The sequence below is a fragment of the Parus major genome, chromosome 20 (assembly GCF_001522545.3).
Source record: "Parus major isolate Abel chromosome 20, Parus_major1.1, whole genome shotgun sequence".
Taxonomy (NCBI): Eukaryota; Metazoa; Chordata; class Aves; order Passeriformes; family Paridae; genus Parus; species Parus major.
In genome coordinates this window covers 1,974,715-1,996,355 of record NC_031788.1, presented here as the reverse complement: position 1 = coordinate 1,996,355, position 21,641 = coordinate 1,974,715, and the positions used below count along the sequence as shown (strand labels likewise).

The 21,641-nt window shown below is 50.7% G+C and overlaps 1 protein-coding gene across 1 annotated transcript in view; it reads left to right on the top strand.

Moving 5' to 3' along the window:
* The first annotated feature begins 3,321 nt into the window (after window positions 1–3,321).
* Window positions 3,322–21,641, top strand: part of RALY (RALY heterogeneous nuclear ribonucleoprotein) — a 112,435-nt gene continuing 94,115 nt past the window's right edge. The window contains exon 1 of the mRNA XM_015647761.2: window positions 3,322–3,441. The gene's annotated coding sequence lies outside the window, so the exon portion shown is untranslated. The remainder of the gene's footprint in view (window positions 3,442–21,641) is intronic.

Genomic DNA, 21,641 nt, shown 5'->3' with positions numbered 1-21,641 from the left:
GGTGGGCTCCCAGTGCCTCCTCCTCTGGTAATGGGGTGCATGGACCTGTGCTGACTTCTTCCAGAGCCTTCTGAATTTCCCAGTTTGCAGCCTCAGGGATGTCTGTTCAGGACTGGAGGAACAGATCTCTGGGAAAGCACAGCCAGAGGAGCTGGCCCAGGCCCTGGAGCTCCTCCTCACCAGTGGGACCTCAGCAAAATTGCCCTGTGTGGTTCTTCAGCCTCAGAGCAGTGTGTGGCTGTTCAGGGCAGACCAAGGGACTTGGACCAGCAGATCCTCAGCTCTGCAGGTTGGAGGTCCCCATCCACTTTTTCCTAGGATGAGGCTGATAAAGAGCATCTTCTGTGGTTCCTCACATGGAATCCCACAGCACCCCAGGTGCCTTGATGCTGGGAAGGGCTTTGGTGTGGTCTCCTATATTATCCTGGCACTCCAAGTCAGCATCTCATAGCAGACATGGGGCTTGGGAAAGGCTGGATGAGCCTTGGGCTCCAGGGAGATTAGGGATGGGCTGGACTCTTCCTGGGTGCCAGTTACAAGGGGAAAGACCCCTCGGGGGAATTTCCTGGCACCTGCCCTAATAGCCATATTAATGACCTGAGAAATGCACCTGCAAAATGAGACTCTCAATGTCCCTTCCAACCTCAACTCTCCTGGGATTTTGTAGCTCCCTAATCCTCTTCCCAACCTGCTGCAGGTTTGCTTTGTTGCTGCAGCTTTTTATTCTCATGACAGACTCTCATGGAGATCAGGTCTTGATCTCCACAATCACCACTACATCATTATCCATCCCAGGAAGGGGACACCCCCACAAATAATCACCCACATATTTTTTAAAAATAAAAATGACAAAACATTTCCCAGGATCTCTGCTGAAGAATGTCACAGGGGAAGAAAAACTCTTTTTGTGATCAAGAGACTGAACTTCAAAACACAAAAACTGCACATCTCTGCAGGGCACCTTTCTGCAGGGTTATTAATAAGAAATAATTGTTTTAAATGCAGAAAAGTCTGTGTGCTTTCTATTCCCTTCCAAAAGCCCTGCATCGCTTGTCCTTAATGAATAATGAAAGAAGCTTTTGTATTGCTTCCCACCCATAGACTTTCAAGTGATTTTTAAGCAATAATAAATAGGTCTCTAAAGAAAATCAGGGCTTGATGAAAACTTGATTCTGGACTAATAAGAGAAGCACCTGCTGTTGCACAAGTTTACAGACATTCCTGGGGCTTTGGTTGGTGGAGAATTTTGGTGAAAGCTCCGAGTGTTCCAACCCTGGGATAATGTCACTAAATGATTCTGAAATGTTGTGCAGCTCCATGGGAATTAGAATTTGGAAGGAAACCAGGAGATGCCATGCCCAGGACAGGCACTTTGATGCCCTGATCCAGCACTGCTGTGATGCCTGTCCAATCTCACTCTGAGGGGGGATTTAGCATGGAAAGCCAAAGGGGACGTTGTTCTCTGAGGAGAGAGGGAGAGCAACATCCCGTGTCAGATTTGGACTTCCTGGGAAAACAATGTATTCCACCAGGAAGCTGTTGTGGGTTTCCTGCCAAGGGAAAGCACATACTGCAGGTGAAAAACTGAAGCTTTGAAAGGGATATCATGGAATAATGGAATGGGTTGGGTTGGAAAAGATTTTAAAGCTCATCTCATTCTGTCCTCTCCTGCCATGGGCAGGGACACCTTCTACTACCTCAGGCTGCTCCAAGCCCTGTCCAACCTGGTCCTGGACACTTCCAGGAATCCAGGGGCAGCCCCAGCTGCTCTGGGCAGCCTGTACCAGGACCTCCTCACCCTCACAGGGGAGAATTTCTTCCTGATATCCATCTAATCCCTGCCCTCTGTCAGCCATGAGTTGTCCAAGAAAAATTAAGCTGAAAAAGCCAGATAATTGCTCACATTTGGGTTGGTAGGTACCAAGTTCTCCAGCTCACATCCAGAGAGGTCTTGATGTTGGCAGAAGAGTTCAGCTTACTGAGGAGTCTTTACCCAACATTCAGAGGTATCTTCTGAGCACCTCAACATTCCCACCAGTCCCATCAGCAATCAGCACTGTGTTGGGAAGTTTTGAGTTTCTGAGATCACTTCAATAAACTATAATTCTGTTGGGATCAGTGGGGGAACAATCAGGAGGATTTGCCTTGATTGTTAATTAATCATTTGTGCTGTGGCACTATCCAAAACATATAACAGGAATAAATTTCTTCACTAAAAGGGTTGTCCAGCCCTGGAACAGCTGCCCAGGGCAGTGGGGGGTCACCATCCCTGCAGGGATTTAAAAGCTGTGAGGATGCGGCACTTGGGGCCATAGGTTAGCAGTAGTCTTGGCAGTGCTGGGATAATGGTGGGACCAGAGGGTGATTCTATGATTTATACCTCTGTGATGGGTCGCTCCTGCTGGTGAGCTCTTGCCCTTCCCTAACACGCTGTTGAGAGCAGCTGCATAAAACTATTTGCATTGATATGACCTGAACACGGCTGGGAGCACACAGCGGGAGCCGTGGAACCGTGTGCCAGCTCCAGCCGGTGCTGTCCGCAGCCCGCGATTCCCCGCACAGCTCGGCGGGTGCCTGTCCCTCTAGCGCCGGGGCTCTCAGCCTGGGCTTCCCACGCCTCCACACACTGGCGAAATGCTGGACGTTAATTTCGGTCAGGAAACATCATTTTCCCAAGAGAAGCGTTTTCTTCCCGGTGAGTGCCAGGAGCAGGCGAACGGAGCAGCCGACCTGAGCATCGCGCTCTTACCGAGAGCCGCTGGGGAAGAGCGGCCGGGCCGGAGCTCCGGGCTGGACCCGCGGCTCCGCTCCGCGCTCAGCGGGGACGCCGCGGGTGCGAACTTCGGCTGCGGCTCCGCTGAACCGGGTGGAGGCAAAGAGCGAGCGGTGCCGGAGCGAGCGCTGGGAGCGGCTGTTCTGCAGCTCCCGGGCCGCGCTGCGGGGCCGGGACCCCCCGGCACCGAGACCGGCTCGGGCCCCGCCGCGGCCGCCCCGCCGCTCCCTCACGGGGACCCGCACCCGGAGCAGCCCCGCGCGCCCGGCCCCGCCCGCGCCCGCCCCGCTCTGGACTCTTCCACCGCGCGGGCAGCGGAGCGGGAGAGAGCGGGCGCTGCGGGGCGAGCGGCGCTGCCCCGGCTGAGCCTCAGCGGCGCGGCCCTGCCCGGCACAGCCCCGTGAGGGAGGATCGCTGCGGGCCGCGCCGCGGCAGCAGAGAAAGCGAGCGGCGGGCGGCGGGGTGGGTTCTCCGCGGAGCGCAGGTCCCCCCCGGCGTGGAGCCGTGGTACGGTCGGCGGGAAGGAGCCGCGGCGCGGGGCGGTGCGCGGCACTGAGCCGGCGGCTCCCGCGGGCGAGGCGGGACGGGCCGGGCCCTCCGTCCGCACGGCACCGACCTGCCCGGCACCGACCTGCCCGGCACCGACCTGCCCGGCACCGACCTGCCCGGTGAGTGCTGCCGCCCCTTCCCCCGGCTGCTGCGGGGGCCGCTCCCGCCAGCCGGAACGTGCGGTCCGTACTGGAAGTGCGGGTCCCCCTGCCAGTGACTTAGTGCCGCTTTATCGTTTTGGTTTTTTTTCCCTTTAAATCTTCGCTTTTCCCACCGTGTGCGCTTAGGTTTTTTCCGCCCCTGATGCGCGTTTTCCCCGTTTAACGGGAAGCGGAGATGCCGGCGCCCGCGGGATGGGGAAGTGCCGCGCCTGGAAGCGGCTGCCGGGTGGGTCCGACCCCGCCGGGGCTGGCGATGGCTCCGGGGCTGAGCCCTCCGCGGGTCCCGGACGCTCAGGAGGGATATCCGCGGTGTGACCGCACGATCGCGGGGTACTTTGTGCCTCTTGCGAAGCGGAGATGCTCCGCTGCTCTGCCAGCGGGGCCTCGGGCGGCCGGGAGCGGCTTGGTAGCGAGAAAACAGGCGGAATATGGAGCCCGAGCGGCGCTGAGCCGCGCCGCTCCCCGCGGGTCCGTGCGGAGCCGGAGCCGCCGGAGCTTCTCGGACGCGATTCTGCTGGGGCTGCTGATTTCTGTCGGGAGTTGGATTTGGGAACAGGCTCCCCAGGGAAATGGTGAAGTCACCATCCTTGGGAATGTGAAAAATGAGCAGATGTGGCACTCGGCCGTACGGTTTAGTGGGCATGGAAGGACTTGGTCAGAGGTTGGAACTTGATGGGTTTTTTCCAACCTTAGTGATTGCACTGATTTGAGGTGATGTATGACACTCCGGGTTTTACTCCAGAGCAGCTTTGGTGAGTGTGAAGCAGTCAGATCCGGCCGTGTTTTTGGAAGGGTGTCTGTCTGCTGATTTTCTCTTTAGACAGCCACAAGCTGCCAGGATGGACAACGGGCTGGATGTGCACCTGTATTTTCCTGACTTGCTCCTGAAGAGCAAGAGCCCAGCTGCAGGAACGACCCATCACAGCCGTGCTCGCTGCAGTGCTTCAGCACAGAATCCCAGAATCACTTGGGTTGGAAAAGCCCACTCAGATCGAGAGCAGCCTTTAAACCCAGCACTGCCAAGCCCACCACTAAACCATGTCCCCAAGTGCCACCTCTACACCTCTTTTAAATCCCTCAAGGGATGGTGACTCCACCACTTCTGAGTATAATTCTCCCGTGGTTTTGGCACGGGGAAGGGCTGGGAGCCAGCCCTTGCTGATTGTGGCTCTGGGGCCTTCCCACACTCCAGCGGCTGCTCAGGTTTTTCAGGAGACTGAAGTCAGTGGCATCACGGCTGCCTTGAGCTGACTTTCAAGGCAAGAAGAAAAGACCCTCTTATTTCATATTGAGGAAATTGTTGTTTTTCCCCCAGCAGTAAATCCCGTGTGGTGACCGATGGCCGGGCAGGGAGGGACCGGGGTGGCAGCGCAGCTCGGACACCGCTGCCGGCCCTTCCCGAGCTGGCACAAGCCCTTGGCATTTGCCCTGGCTGAATCTGTTTTCCTCGGCTGTGTCAGCAGCCAGGGAGAGCTGGGCTGTGTCACAGCACCTCCGGATTGTCCCTGCTGCGGGGAGGGCTGAGCTCTTCCACAGGTGCCTCCACTCTTGGTCTCCCTTTAGCAGTTAAGTGCGAGATGGTGCTTTCCCTTTCATTTCTCCCTGGCCTTTATTCTGCTCTTTATTAGGATCTTTGCATTATTCTGAAGGACAGGGAAGGAGCCTGGCTTCCAGGTGAGCTCCGGGATGGGGTGGGAAGGGAAGGAGTGCTGCTGTCAGGGAGCTGAGGAGCTGTGCCACGAGCAGAACCGCAGATGTGTGACCCTGCAGCACCTTGGTGGGCTGCCTGCTCTGGGTGACAGCTTCTCACAAGGTTTATTGTTCCTGGAAGCCTTTTGTGACTTGTTTTTGGCCGCTTCCTTGGAGAGAGGGGGTGTTCAGACTCTCCCAGCTCTCTGAGCCAGGGAGGATTGCTGCTGTTTTACTTCTGTCAGGCTAATATTGGAGACGGATTTCAGGAGAAAGGCAAAGCAGAAAGAGGTGTGTCTCTTAAGAACCACTTTCTTTAGAAATGGCTGATAATAGGCAGTGAGTTTGGGGAGGATGTTTTATTTAGGGATTGAAAAGAGAGGATTAAAGCTCTTGACAGAGAACAGTTTATGTGGAGTAAGTGATGGGACTTGATCATTCAGAAAAAGACTCTAACGTGTTCCCATCACCAAGACAGCTTACAGCTCTCCTTGTCCCAAATCATTCAATAAAAGCAACAAAACTCCTTTTGATTTGAGTTCTTTGCTGGTGGCTGCTAAAGGAGTTTTCAGACCTAGCAGTAAATTTGTATGTGCTCAAAGGAAACAGCCTATGGGTATAAAAAATCTGTGATTTGCTAAAGTACTGTGGATTTATCCAAGGTGTTAATTATAGGCATTGGAAGTAGCAGTGTCTGTCTCGGAGAATTGCAGCTTTTCCTTCCTTGCCCCCTCCCATCAAGTTACTGTGCTCCTGGATTTGCAAAAGCACAGAGTCACTGCTCGTAAAATCACTGAAATAAAAAAGGTTTGTGCAGGGGAGAAGAAACAAGAATCAAATTTTAGGCTCCAATTGTGATTCCAAAACAAGTTGTTCATTCTTCTCACAGCTTGAGATTTGTGATGGAAAGGTTGAAAATACCCAGCAGAAAAACAGGCTGGGGAAAAAAAAAAAATCAGAATAAACTGTCGTCAGAGAGTCTTTATAAACCTGCTGGAGAAAAGACAGGGAGCAACCATTCAGATCAATAACAAGTTCTTATTTTGTAACTGTAGAGCTTTAATCATATAGTTTAAAAAAATAATCCTAAATGTGTGCATTTTATACCTGTGCTGGTAGCTGGGGCTAAATCTGCAGAGTTCATGCTGATCTGGGTAATCTGAATCAAGCTGAATAGTAAAGAGGCTCTTAGGAGGATCTGAAACCCAGGAGGCATTTTTCAAACCTGAGTTATGTCACTTTTTTTAGAGGTGCCTCAGGCAATTGCATTTTAAGAAGACAAAGCTTTTGTTTTCAAGCTGGCCTAGAAAAATGCCAAGGATGAATCCAAAGTAAAGGCTTTCAGAAGTTGTCATTTGTGATTAAGTTGATTTTGCTGTTGTGCACAGAAGGCCGCTGCCTTTCCCGGCGTGCTGAGAGCTGGGGCTATTTTTATTTTTGCCACCAGTGCTGGTGTACCTGTTTAATTCCAGTGAGTAGCAGTGCCCAGGGGCTCTCACCTGAAAATGTGTGTTTAATGAGAAGGTCAGGTGTCTGCCAGCTCCATCTCCAATAGAAAATGAGCTTAGAAAAGGTACAATTGAGGTGATACCGGGCAGGGATTGACTTAGATGAGTGTTCTGCAGAATTAACATCTGTCTGCCTCTACTTTTGTATTTGAGATGTTGGAAATACCAAAGCCAAGGCTTCGAACCACGAGCAAAGGCTGTTTCCTTTCACAGAGACCAGCCTGCACGCACCGAGGGAATCCAAAGCTTTTCTTGGGGCTTCTCACATTACTTGCAGCCTAAAACAATCAGAAAGTGTATCCTGCTGTTGCCAGGCTGTGGGCAAATAAGAGGAGCTGCTCCTGCAGAGCCGGAGCTGAGGGAATATTGTGCAGGATGTAACAGATGATGCTGGAGCATGGATGTGGAAAAGTCTGCTGCCTGCAATCTGGAGTGCTGTGAGCTCCCAGCGAGATGCTCCTTGTTAGAGAAAGGTGAAATCCTGCGAGTATTGTAATGACTTCTTGTTCTTAAATAAAACGAGAGTTGGTTTTGTCTGAAAATCTGTCTGAAAGCAACTCTGGCTGCAGGAGCAGTGCCACGGCTGTCTCACCTGGGCAGGAGGTGTCCCTGTCCCTGGGAGCAGCTGATTCCTCAGCCTGGCTCTGGATAGCCAGGGAAGGGCTATAAGGGCAGCCTGAGTCATCCTTTTGGCTCTTGTATAACACCCAAACAATGCTGTTTGTCCTGCTCTTGGATTGCCCAGCACAGAGAGATGTGGGACTGGATGGACCTTTCCAGGGGCACATCTGAGCTGCAGCTTCTGGAGCAGCTGGGTCCTGCAGCTCTTACCGTGGCACTTCATAATCCTAATTTTTATTTTTTTATTTTTTTTTAAAGCAAGCCTCGAGAATGTGTTGGAAATGTGTAGAGCAAGTGGTGCTGGCCATCTGAGGCAAGACTTGGCCTTGTCTTTGCAGGGAAGGTTCCCAGTTGATTCCTGGGCTTTTCCTTCCCCTCTGTTGCTGCCTGGCAGGTTGCCAAGCTCTGTTCCAGGAGCATCTTTGCACCTGTATTTCCTCTATTAAGCATCTACACACTTTGCCAGTGACGTTGCACAACTGTATGTTTTTTGGGTTTTTTTTTATCTTGTTTTGTTTTTTTGGTTTTGTTTCAAATTTGTTCCAAAAAATCTGGTTTTAAAATAGAAAACACAACAGCGGGTTGCTAGGGTTTATTTCTACCAAGAGAAAGGTAAATAGTTGGGCACCTCTGGGCAATGTCTGTGTGAATTCAGTGATTCGAAGGTGGTACCTGCAGCATCACCTCCATGTGGGGATGGCACCAAACAAAAGGAGCTGAGAAGTGCCAGGGCTTTATCTGATGCTTTTGCAAGCAGCTTACATTTCAACAAATACAGCCGCGCTGGGAATGAAGGTGAACTCATTTTCAGGTTGCTACTGCAGGCAGAATAAGAATGGCCAGGTTAAATGTGTGAGCTGGAGTAATAACTGAGGCAGTGCAGCTCTGTCTCCTGCTGGGTCAGGATTCCCAGTGGCTCCCACCTTCCCTGGAGGGAGAACAACCTTCCCCTGGGGCTCTGCCTGCTGGGCTTAAACAGGAGACAATTTCTGCCAGAGGAGGTGTTGAGATAAAGGTGGCAATGGATTATCCTTGTGGAACCATTGCTGTTCATTTTAATGTGTGAATTTCTGAGTTCAGGATAGGATGTGGCAAAGGCCACAGGGTGCACAGAGGAGGTGGTCTCAGGTCTCCCCCACCAAAGCTCTTGATGAATTTATTAATCTAAATCTTGTCCTGCCCTTCTGTCTTCAGCAAACTTTCTTTTGGAAACTGTCTTGGGAGCATTTGTGAGAGAAGTTCCTTTGGAAGGATGTGGGGAGCACTGGCTCTGCCAGTTCTGCATGGGGCTGGTGTGTCACTGTGCCCTCGGTGCTCACAGCTGCCTCTCACCTGGCCCTCGGTGACATCCTCCACCTGCCAGGACTTCAAGGTGACTCTTCAGGCCTGGGATGTGGCCCCTGTGTAGAAGACTGCAGGTGGCTGCTGCTCGAACATCATTGTGGGTTTTTTGCATCTAGAAAAATCTCGGTGTTTGCTGTGGGACAGACCTTGCAGAGCTGATGGTGCTGCCTGGCCTGAGCTGTGTTCCTGCTGAGGGGCAGCACTGGAGGGGTTTGGTGGTTCAGCAGCTCCTGGTTCCTGTCTCTGGAACTGTGTCTGCTGTAAAACAGGTATTTTTGTTGGTGCTGCAGCAATCTGCAATGCTTGGAGCTCTCACAGCTCCCAAAGCTCCTTCTGGAGCTGGTAAAAGCTGTAAGCACTGCAGAAATCCTCTTGAGCTCTTCTAGTAATTCAAACTTAATTTTTTTTGTTTATAATTTTTAACTTCTGCTCCAAAGAGTGCAGCTCTTATGTTCACACATTTCAGCAGGCCAGTAAAACCTCACATGTCTGTGATGGCTCTGAGAGAATCCCAGGAAGGTTTGGGTTTGAAGGGACCTTAAAGCCCATCCAGTGCCACCCCTGCCATGGCAGGGACACCTTCCACTGTCCCAGGCTGCTCCAAGCCCTGTCCAGCCTGGCCTTGGACATTTCCAGGGATCCAGGTATAGCCACAGCTGCTCTGGGCACCCTGTGCCAGGGCTTCAATGCCCTCACAGGGAAGAATTCCTGCCCAATATCCCATCCATCCCTGCCCTCTGGCAATGGGAGCCATTCCCTGTGTCCTGTCCCTCCATCCCTTGTCCAAAGTCAAGGATCTGGCTCTGAAACTCCAGCTTAAGATGAAAAATCCTTGGTGCAGCTCACACCCTGCAGTGTCCATTCTGTACCTCTGATGGCCCCTGGGTACCCTCAGGGCCCAGGAGAGGAGAAACTCCCCATGGGAAGTTCCCCTGGCAGGAAACCTGTTCAGGTAAGGCTGTGGAGCATCTCCAGCACTGGAGGAGTGGGTGCTGCACATCAAAGGTGGGATCTGTGTGTTTTCCCCTTAAGCAGGAGCCAGTGCTTCCCTGCAGCTGGGCTCCCCAGCCATTTGACTGCAGCATAAACAGCATTTCCAGGGAGGCCACGAAAATAAGGCAGAGTTTGCTGATACCTCCTGTGAGCACAGCCACACCTCGTGGCAGGAGAGAGGCAGGGAGGGCTTAGATGATTTAATTAAAGTTGTTGTGAGGAAGAAATTAAATTTGGTCTGTCGCCCTGGTCGTATTACGAGGGAGTGAGTGCAGCCTTTCCCAACTGAGCCTTTCCTTGCCTTCTGTTTGCCTTGGAAAAAAGCAATTTCTCTGGCAGCTTTTAGCCTGGCTCCTGAGCCCCAATTGCTTGTTTATCTTCAGTAGCTCCCCAAATCACTTTGAAGATGGGCGTAAACATTGATCATCTCTTACAATCCTTCATCTTTCCTCTGCCAGCAGACATTAGGAGAGATATTTTAAATTGCCTTTTTTCCCCCCAAATGAATGGGCTGTGTATGGGCTGGGAGAATTAAAGCTCTTTCAGCCACTGTATAAATCAGCTGCTCCCGTGTTTTCACCCAGTTCTCCTGGATTCATCTTCCAGCCCAGTCTGCAAAGCAGCAGGGATTCCAGGAATGATAAAAGCCAAAGTGAAACTTAATTTTGAGGCAGGATCTACCAGTTTTCCCTATGGGGAGCGGGATCCTGTTTAAAAATGACTTTTTTCCCCTTTATTGCAGCAGTGGGATCTTTCTTCTTGCCACTCCCTAGGTAGGGGCTGGGGAGCCCCATGGGGTGATGCCCTCCAGACAGTGGGGTGCAGAGGTGAGGTGATGCCTGACACTGGCAGCTGCTGGCAGGGAAGTTTGGAAAATAAACTTTGGATCACTTCCTTTGCCTTTAGAGCACTGAGATCTGGGGAAAAAAAAACTACTCGCTAACAGCAGAACATTTATTCTGTGTCAAACAGGCAGCAGACAGCAGAGGTGGTTAATTCAGCATGGAAAAGCCCAGAGCTACAGCTGAACAGGCAGGAAGGTTTAATCAATCATTTGGAGCAGGTTTCTGATGCTCCTTTATGCAGACAGTTTTTTGCTGTGGTGTTGTTAACACTTCATTGGTAACAGGTCACACCAGCCTCTCTCCCAAGCACAGCCAGAAGGGAGCAGCTTATTTAAGATACACAGTCACCCTTATTCCTGGTGTATGTCCCAAAATACTGCTGAGAGGAGGGTCCTGGAGGGCTTGGGCTGAGGGGTTTGGCTCAGTGAAGGGTCATGCAGCAGCCTGAGCTGTGTGGGTTTGTGATCCAGGCTGGGGTCTGCATTCATTGCTTTTATTATCATTTATCCTATCACAGAGTCACAGGCTGGTTTGGGTTGGAAGGGACCTTAAGGCTGATCTCATTCCAGTCTCCTTCTGCAGTTCAGTTTGCAGATTCCACGTCCCCATCCCCTTCTGTGTGCTGATGCTCTCTGCCTTTTCAACCCCTCGTTTGCAAGAGGGGCAAAAACAGTGTGACCTCATCATGAATAGATTCTAGCCTTATATGTAGCATAAACATCTATATTTTATAGTTTATTGTGAGGCATTGGTGTAGGGGATTCTGGCTCAGCGAGTCAGAGGCTTTTACCACTCAGTGATGTGAGTAATTTATGGCTTGTCCCAAGTCTGCACAGCTGGGTTGCTGAACTACAGCATGTTGGGGAGTAAATATTGCATGTTTACACAAAGCCTTTTCTCTCCAAGTCCCCAAAAAGAGGATGAACCACTTTAACAGGCTGCTCAGGCTGGGTGGGTGCGATATCCCAGGGCAAGATGCAGTTGGGCAAAGCAGCCCAGCAATCTTATAAATACAGTGAATTTCAAATTCTTTCCTGGGTTGTTACAGGAGGGGAACATTCCTGAGCATCTCCACAACCTGCAGTGATGTGAGAGGGAAAGCTTTGTGTAGTGATGGCAAGCAGCCTTTAGATCCACTGGGCATTTGTTAACAGAAAGTGTTTTCAGAAGCTGCTGCCTTTGGAAGTAGCTGCCCTCAGCCCATACTGGAATTGTTTTCTCTGTTAGTACCAAACAGGCTGATGCTGCTGAGGTGCAGGGAACCAGGACTTGTGCTGCAAGTGGCTGCTTTATACATTTCCAGGTTAAATTAGGCAATGGGTTTGGATTTATTTTTTTTTTCTTATCCTGAAGCTTGTCAGCCTCTTCTTTACTCTGAGTCTCACAGTCCTGAGCAAGAGGAATCTCCAGCAAATAGACCAGCTGATAGAATTGATGTAAACCAATTTATTTCATTAGAAATAGGAAATACTCTGAGCTGGAAGGGACACACAAGGCTTGAGTCCAACTCCTGGACACTCCAACTATCCCACCCTGTGCCTGAGAACATTGTCCAAGTATCCCTTGAGCTCTGGCAGGCTTGGTGCTGTGATCACTTCCTTGAATTCTCCTTCATCCCTCGAATTTGGCTTCTCAAAGTTATCTAGTGAGAATAAAGGCAACCAGGAGGTATTGATAAGGCTTCCCACCCTCTAGAGTTGCTTCTGCCCCTACCCTGAAAAAAAAAAAATGTAACCAAATCTGAGAAATCTGTAGGACTTGGTGGGCAGTGCTGACATTTGCCGTGCAGCAGGGTGCTATCTGCAGCTCCGGGCCTGGTGCGGCGCGGTCGTGGCTCTGGCGTTGATGCTCTAAATATATAACAGGTAGGAGGGCATGTGGCTTGGCCTGACCTTGGGCAGCAGCAGAGCTGGGAGCCAAGCCAGCTTTCAGCTCCCAGTCCCTGCCATGTGAGGTTCTCTGGGCTGCTCTGGCCTCCCCCAGACCCTGCAGGTCCCTGGCCCAGCCCCAGCGAGGTGCCGGGTGCCCGAGCCCAGGCGCTGCTGCTCCCGGCCATTCCCACCCCATTCCTGGGGCTCTGCCCTGTCACAGCTGATTTTCTCGGAGGGTCTGGACTCCAGGGAATGCCTGGCACGTGGGATTTTGCTCGGTGCAGCTGCATAGCAGACGTTTTTGCCGGGCTTAGTGCTGGGTTGAGGAGCTGGCCCTGCTCTGAGCACCCTCCTTGGCAAATCTGCCCACAGCACCTGTTTCCTGTTGCTGCATCAACTGATTCTCCTTCCTTTTTTTGTCTCAGGGTTAAACTCTGGGAGGTAACAGACACCTGAAATTACAGAATCACTGAGGTTGGAAATGACCTCTGAGACCATCGAGTGTAACTGTTAACCCAGCACCGTGTTTGTCACTAACCCGTGTCCCCAGGTGCCACATCCACATGGGTTTTGAACACTTGCAGTGACTGTGCCTCTTCCATGGGCAGCTTACCTTCATACCTGACCTCTATTTTCCCTAATATCCAATCTAAACTTCCCCTGGCACAGCTTCAGGCTGTTTCATCCTGTTGTTTGTTCCCTGAGAGAAGAGCCCGACCCCAACCTGTCCTAATGGACCTGGACTTTGTCACCTGGGTGCTGCAGGCGTGTGCAGCTTATTTCAGGTGAAGAGGTTTTGCAGCAGTGCTGGCAGTGCTGTGGTTGTCCCCTGATTCAGCAGCCCAGGGCTCTGTCCCTGTGCAGGTGCCATTTATCATCCTGTGAGGATCCCTGGGGAATGGATGTCAATCCTTCACACTCCTGGCCAAGGTTACAGGGCTGTCAGCCCTGGGAACAAAAGCTGTGCTCCAGTCTTGAAAATCATAGAATCCTGCAATGGTTTGGGTTGGAGGGACCTTAAAGCCTATCCCATTTCACCCCCTGCTATGGGCAGGAACACCTTCCACTAGCCCAGCTTCCCCCAGTCCCTTTCCAGCTTGGCCCTGAACACTTTCAAGGATGGACAAGTATATTTAAACAAAAAAAAGATGGACGTGCTGCTCCTGAGTTCCCATCTGCATCCTGGTGCAGCACTCCTGTGCACAGCTGCCTTTTGTTCCTGCATATTTCCAGGCAAAGCAGGTGGTGTTTAATTTTTTTCTGCATTAAAAAAAAAATAATCTGTGGCGTGCTGTGCGAGGCTACTCACATCTGTGCACTCTATGTAGGTCAGATGTGTAGTTGCTTCTTTACGAAGACTAAACTTGACAGCGTTTCCCCGCTGCAGCCAGCGAGGGAGGATCACAAAATTCACATGCTGTCTCCATGAGAAATGTCCTCAGGGAAGACCCCACGGGGGCTGTGTGTGCAGGTGAAGTTTGTTGCCATCCTGCTGTGCTCCAGGTTTGTGACAATGAGCTTTTATTGATGGAGATTTATCGGAGCTGTGTATCCAGGCTTGATTCAGTGTCATATCAGATTAGCCTTGCAGCTGGAAATGCTAAATGCTTCCCTGCCCTGCTTCCAGCAGCTGCCTCTTGCTCTGCTCCCACTAAAAAGCCTGTTCCCTAATCTCTGCAGCCCGTGTTTCTCTTGCTGTATCTCTTCACCTGCAAACCCCTCTCCCTCCCCTTTCCTCCCCCCAGCTAGTCCTGGTCTGGGATTCCTTGACCTCTTCTGACTCTGGCAGTGGTGGAGGAGAAAAGGAGTTGGAAACAGGTGACCTGTCATGCCCAGGAGCAAGTTAGGGACCTGAGCTAACACCTTTCAGAGCAGCTGAGAGTCTCCCCTTGCTCATGGACACATCCTCAGATCCAGGTGTGTTTGGTCTTGTGGGAGATGCTCCACTGGGATGAAAGTAACAGGGATCAAGGACGTTGTTCCTGCTGATCTGCCACTCATCAAAGTCCTCTGATCTCCTCAGTCTGAGCCCAGCCCATGAAACAGGAGACCTGAACCAGTCTGGCTGCTTTGTACTTGTTGGAAGTTTCTTCTGTCTTCAGTCCTGAGGTTCTGTGGGTGATGTAGGAACTCTCTCACAGAAGGGGCTTTTTTGGAGGGGGAACTTGAAATTGGGTCCCTGAACATCCATTAAAACCAGATAAACAGAGGACCTAAGGTTCATTTATCCATTAAAACCAGATAAACTGAGGACCTAAGGTTCATTTAAATCTGAAGAAGGAACTGGCTTTGCTGCCCACATTACTTTTCCTTAGCTGAGATGTCCTTGGAAGTGACCACAACTGGGGCAGTGGGATCAGAGCAGATGAAGATGGATATTTGCATGTCCTTTTGCAACCCAGCATAGGGTGGAAGATATTTCCAGTATCAATTGTTCTGCCTGCTCCACAAGCCTTACCAAGAAACATTTGAACTGAAAGAAAGGCCCCACCTGCCACATCTTCCTCTGAAAATGAGCAGCATCTGCAGCAAAGGAGGGATTCAGCAAAGGAGGGATTGTCTACAAGCACAAACAGCTTTCCAGGAGACTCCAGATGGGATGGGGAGTTGTGTCCTGAAGCTGGATGAGTGCCCAGGAGCTCAGGACAGTGGCATGAGCAGCTCCTGGTGACTGGAGCAGTAAGTGGTGGTAGGTGGAGCACTGATCCATGGATCTGGGAGCATTGCCCTTGGGTTGGAGTAGGCTTCCAGTGTGAGGAAATGGACTCTGGAATTCATGGAGTCACACAGAGTTTCATGGAAACGAGCGGTGTTGGAACGCTTGGAGGGAACTCGGAGTAATTGGAAATTGCTCTCTACAAGAATTCCAGCTGCAGTCCTGATTCTTGGTGTGTAAATGAGTGTGAGGACATCCCAGTGCAGCTCTCTGCTGCAGAGAGCACCTTGCTAATTGCTCTGCTGCTGTGTTCAGCCACAGATCCAGGGATGAGATGTTTCCCATGGCTGCTCCTTTCCTTCTTCCTAAATAAGATGAAGAGTGCCTTGTTAGGGAAGCTCCAGAGTGCAGCCAATCTCCTAAACTCCTGCTGATCAACTGAAACTAAGAGGGAACTAATGAAATCCCTATTGCCACAACACATTTGTTTTGACCTTTAAAAGGAAAATGTGCTGGTGAGTCAGGAGTCCCACCAGGAGATCTGGGCTTGTTTTGGGCAGGAGATGGTGTGGGGACCATGAGGGTTTAAAGTGGAGGCAAAGAGCAGAGCAGGGGGTGAATTTTCTGTGTTCTGGTGAGCTCACAAGTGGAGTCCCCTCAGCTTTTTGGGGTCTCAGCTGTGCTGGTTGTAAAACAAACAGGTACTCCTCGAGTATTTTGCAGTTTTCTCCTGACTTGATGATGAAGCAGGGTGTAAACTCCTTATTTTTAGAGATTTAAAAAGGGAGGAAGAAAGGGTCCTGTGCCATGCAGAAGTGAAACGACTGCTTTGGCCAAAACAATGAATCTCAAACATTTGCATGGCATGAAGTCCTTCTGAGAAAGGTTTGGGGCAAGTTTGTGGCTCAAGGGGAGTGAGCCTGGCTGAGCCTCCCAGCAGCTCATCAAGGCCTTTGCTAATTTGGTGTAAACTCAGCTGGGAGAAGATGGGATAAGGCTGAGTTTAGTGCTTTGAGGAGGTTTTCCTCCTGAAAGTTCAGAGGTAAAGAGGATTTTGCATTCACCAGGACCTCCATCCATGGAAAAGTGGCCTTGTGAAGGGGCTGGCTTTCTCCTGGCAAGGGGTCTCAGCTGCCAGACACAGCAAAGCTCAGGTGTTTGGAAGGCACAGACACTTTGGAGACATCTCTGGCTCTGCTGTCTCCTGGCCCTTTCTGTGGCTCCAGAGCACCAGAGGAGCACATGCAGCCAGTTCCAAACTGGTACCAGTGCTTTGGTGGTGCTGGGCACAAGCTGTGCTTGCCCTTGGGCTGGTGGGCACCATCCTGCCCTGAGGCTGCCAAGAAATCCAGAGAACCTCTCCCTGTGCAGGGACTGGGCACAGCTGCTCCCCTGGTGCCAGGGAAGTGATGTTGTGTGACAGCTGGAGGCAGCAGCTCTGTGTTCTTGGAATTTTGGGATGGGTTTGCTTCCAGAACCAGGCTGCTTCTCCCAGCTGCTTGTTCTCTCCCTCCTTAGATCTGGAATGAAATCAGTCCTCTGCCTGAGCTGTTGGAATGATTTTTGTGACAACTCGGGAGGAGCAACAAGGGCCACAGGGGTCTTGGGATTGTCAAAAGTCTGCCCAGCTCTGTCCCTGACCCTGCTGCCACCCTGTGTGCCTCCAGCCCGTTTCTAAGAGGAATTTATTATCCTTCTGCAGTAATTTTCTGTCTGGCTGCTCCTTGTCCAAGGCAGGCTGAGGGGAATTGAGGTGGAGCTGCCCCTGGGGCTGCCTTTGGGCTGGATTCCACACCTGCCTGCCTGGAGAGCTTTTCTGTAGGGAGCCTCTCCACATGGAGCCTTGTCCATCCCTGCTGCTGATTCGGTAGCAAATCACCCTGGCCAGAGTCCAGGAGGCACTTCAGGGGCTCCAGCACTCCACTGAGGTTAACTTGTGGAGTTAAAAAGGAGCAGGAGCCCCTGGTGCTCAGGTGGAAGTGCTGCCTGTCCCTCTGCTGCCACCCCAGGCTGCCACCAAGGCGGTGCTTTGATTTGCCTCCATGCACACACGGATTATTTTGATCTTAAATCACCTGGGAATGCCACAGGAGCTGGGAATCCTGCGTCCCCTGCTCGCTCCAGTTTATTAAAATCCTCCATCCATAAACAATAACTCTTCAAAGCTGTGTGCTGCACAAGCTGCAGTGCTGGGTGATGTATAAAACATGACCCTGCCAAAACCAGCCTGCTCCTCTGGGGGCAGCTCAGATCTGGCCATCCTTGAAATAATGCTCAAAACAAGGTGTCTCCTGCTTGTTCAGCAGAGCCTGAGACTCCTTTAAATAAAAATGTGACACTGGATTTTGTCAACAGGATCTGATTTGTCCCTTGGAATGGGAATTATTTCCTGACTGATGTCAGCAGTGCCTCTGGGCTGGTGGGATTTGGCTGCAGATTAGCATGAGTTACTTGGTTTAAAGGAAGGCAGAAAACATGCCAGCTCAAGCAATTTGACCAGACTTCACGTGTGTCTGTGTTGCAGGGACGTGGGGAGCTCCCACAGCCCAGGCTGGAGCTGCCAGTCAGTGCTGGTGGCCGTGTGTGACACCCTCTCCCCCTCACAAAGGGGCTCAGAAATGGAGAAGTCACTTTTTGTGTCCTTTTTGGAGAAGAAATGTGCTGGTTTCATGGTGACTGAGTGGTGGGAGCTGGGGAGGGCTCAGGAGCCAGCTGTGAGTCACCATCCCTGGATGTGTTTAAAAAAGCCTGGACTGCACTCGGTGTCGTGGTTTACTTGAGGAGGTGTTGGGTCAGAGGCTGGACCTGATGATGTCAAAGCTCTTTTCCAGCCTGGTTCCTTCTGTGATTCTGAGACTCGAGCAGAGCCCTGCATGTCTGGACTGTCCCATCACTACTGCACATTTCCCTTGGGTGGAACTGCAGTATTTCAATAATAATGTGGTACAACCTGAAATATTGAACCAAACCCCATTTCTATTTGTGCTATTCACTGTATAAAATATATTTCAGTAAACTTTTGCTGTCCATATATACATCTTCCATTCTTGGTGGGTTTTTGTTACCCTTCTCTGTCCCAAGATAAATATCCCTGAATGAGTGATCTCACGATTTCAAATTCTGTATTATTTTTTTGAGCCTTGCACTTTTCTTTCCTCTCTGCCTTTTGGTGCCTGGCCTCCTCCAGGGATGTTGCTTTCAAGATTTATTCTGCAAGATTTATTCTTGTAGCTATTTCAGCAGGATGACCAGCAGCAGGCATAGGGGAAAAAACCCTCAGAAACCTCAGGATTTTCATGTTGCTTGACCTCGGGAGCCACAAGTATCAGGAACTCAATAATAAACACTGCCAAAGCTTGGAAGGTGGTGGGAGCTGGTGACCTTGTAGTGCATGTTTGGAGAGACTTAGGCTGCAATTTAGGGTTCCTGCTGGTCTCTTTAAAATGCTCTGCTGCACCTTTGCATCTGATGAAGGTATGGGAGTTTTCTCTTTAATATTTTTTTATGTTTTATTCTGATTTAGGCCCCAAAATCCAATGAAATCCTTGAGGTTCCTTAAGGCTCCCCTGCTGTGAGTGTTTTTAATTCATGTGTGCTCATTCACCATTGCAGAAGTGAACTTGGAAGGGCAGCAGAGGGAAGTGATTACAGTAGATATTAAAAAAATATCATAACTAGAGCTTGAGGAGCCTTGTGGTGTTGCAGGGGATACATCCTCAGCCTTGGTCTCTGTAGTGTGTGTCTGTGCTTCCATGTCACTTTATGGCACTCTCAGATCCCTGCTTCCAGTTTAATTCCACTGTGTGCTGTCTGTGAGAGAATCCCAGGGTGATTTGGGCTGGAAGGACCCTAAAGCCCATCCAGTGCCTCCTTCTGCTCTGGACAGGGACACCTTCCACTGTCCCAGGCTGCTCCAAGCCCTGTCCAGCCTGGCCTTGGACACTGTCAGGGATCCAGGGGCAGCCACAGCTTCTCTGGGCATCCTGTGCCAGGGCCTCTCCACCCTCACAGGGAAGAATTTCTTCTCAATATCCCATCTATCCCTGCCCTCTGGCAGTGGGAAGCCATTCCCCCTTGTCCTTTCTCTCCATCTCTTGTCCAAAGTCCCAGCTCAGCTCTCTTGGGGCGCCTTTAGAGCAGTGGAAGGAGCTCTCAGGTACTAATTTTTGAAGATGGCTTGAGTTATCACCTCCATCTCTCTGTCAGTCCAGTTTGCCTTCACCTTGCCAAGTTCTTGATCTTTATGGTGGCATCTCTTGGGAGATGTCAGGGTGTTCCACAGAATGAGGTATTTCCTTGTATCAGGTTGATTTCAGTCACTGTGCAGCGTTTCTGTGCCAGAGCACTTTCACAGCTGCTGAGCTGAGCTTGGCTTGCTGATATTCTGGTCCAAGTTGGGAGTAATTCTGGTTTCACTACAGCTGTTTTGATACACAGTAATAGAAGAATGGAGCTCTGTGATAAATGGGGCTTTGACAGGACAGGAGTGTTGGCAGACAGCACCCCTGGACCACACGGCTCAAAGGAAACCTTCCATGAAGTAACCTTAGACTTTGTAATTCCTAGGAAAAAAAAATCAGGTTTCTTCTATTCTTTGTGTTCTGGAGACTTGTCCAGAGGTTTCTCTGCAGGGATTTAGGCTGAGTATTCCAGGGAATGGGACACAGACCTTGGGGTGCTCCCTGTGGCTCAGCCTGGGGGGTGTTGTCACCTCAGTGGGTCACAGAGGCTGTCCCCAGCCCAGTGGTGGCACAGGGACCTTACAGAGGGGATGCCCAGGCTGTGGGTCAGCCCTTCCCAAGGGAGTGTGCAGGATCAGTCAGCTGCCCCAGGAGCTCTGGTTGTCTCTCTGGTGCTCCATGATCTCCTCTCTGATGGCTCATCCTGCCAGTGTTGGACCAGCAGGGCCAAAGGTGCTTCCTAAGCCTTTATTTCCAGGATTATCTAATTCCTTGTTTTGTATGCACTGCAAGTGTGTGTGAGCCCCTCTGCTCCAGAGCTATGGAAGCCTTTGGAGAGTCTCTCCCTAGTTTACTAGCTCTTGGATGGGATTCTAGCTGTATATGGAAAATCTGAGGTTCTTCTGCCAAGCTGGGGCAGACAGGCCCCAGGTCCAGGCACAGAACCTCACAGCCTCGTCCCTTGCATTCCTGGGAAAGGCAGCACAAACCAAGCCAGTTGGGTTTGACATAATCTGTGTTTTTCAGGAGCTTCCCCTTCCCCTGGGCATCTTGGATGTTTTCCATAGCACAGAGGGCCCACCCTCAGTGCCAGCAGAGTCTCTGGAATGTGAAATCCAAGAATTAAATCCCCCCACACTCAGACTCTTCTGTGCCCATCCAGGGCAGCTCTGCTCCCAGCCCTGTCCCTTCTGCTCCTGCTCATGTGTAATGCTGAAAATCCAGAGCTATTTTTGCATCTTCAATTAATTAAGGAAGGATGGTTGATTATTTTCTAAATACCATCTTTAGGAAGAAGAGACTTCAGTGAAACTTCATTTCCCTGGCTGCCTTTGTTCTGTGGTTGATAATTATTTTTAAACTGCCCGTCATGTTGTGAGCAGGGTTGTTGTAGAGTTTTTTTGCAGTTGTCAAAATGTCAATTCTAATGAAAATCTCCACAGACACGCCATACCTAAGTGATTTAAGCCTTTAGGCTAAACAGGCTGCTGGTAAAATGCTGCTCATTTTCAGATGAGTCAGAAAGGTTTGTGTGTGTCTTTTTTTTTTAATATATTTTTGTTTGGTTGGAATGTCTTCATCAAAATTGGTTGTTGAAGGGGTTTTTTTTTCCTCCTTTTTAAAGGCTAAGCAGCTGCCTGTCAGCTCACCCCAGAGCTGCTTGGAATTCAGCATCTTACACAGCAGTTACATTTGGGAAAAGGGAAGTTCCTGTGTAATAACAATAATTGAAAATTAATAGTAGATTAAATTAATACATAATTAGAAAACGCTAATGCTCCCTGTGAACAAAGGCTGATTCCTACAGGAGCCTTATGAACTGAAGAGGGAAAGTGTATGATGCTTTCTCTGGGCCCTGTCTATTCCAGCCTGCAGATCATTAAAGCAATTATAATTTCACAGAGGTTTGATCTGGAATTGATTTCTTTGTGATAATTCAATTTGGAGCCTTGCTTCCTCCAGGGGAGCAAACGACAGAAGATGAAGTGTGTAATTCCTGAGCCGTGTCCTCAGGCCTGGGGAGGCTGGAACCCACCCAAGGGACCTGGATGGAGCCTGGGACCTCTCAGAGCTTAATTAGGAGATCATCAACAGCAGCTTCCTCTGGGTGGGAGGAAGGGATGGATGTGAGGTTTGGGTCCCCACATCCTTTAGCTGTGCCAGGGAGGCTCAGGCTGGATGTCAGGGCAAGGTTCTTCCCCAGAGGTGCTGGCACTGGCCAGGCTCCCCAGGGAATGGGCACGGCCCCGAGGCTGCCAGAGCTCCAGGAGCGTTTGGACAGCGCTGCCAGGGATGCCCAGGGTGGGGTTGTTGGGGGGTCTGGGCAGGGCCAGGGCTGGGCTGGGGGATCCTGGGGGTCCCTCCCAGCTCAGGATATTCCCTGATTCTCTGATCCTTGCTGAGAATGATCCCTAGAATCTTTTCCCATCTGTTTAACAAGCCTGTGGTGA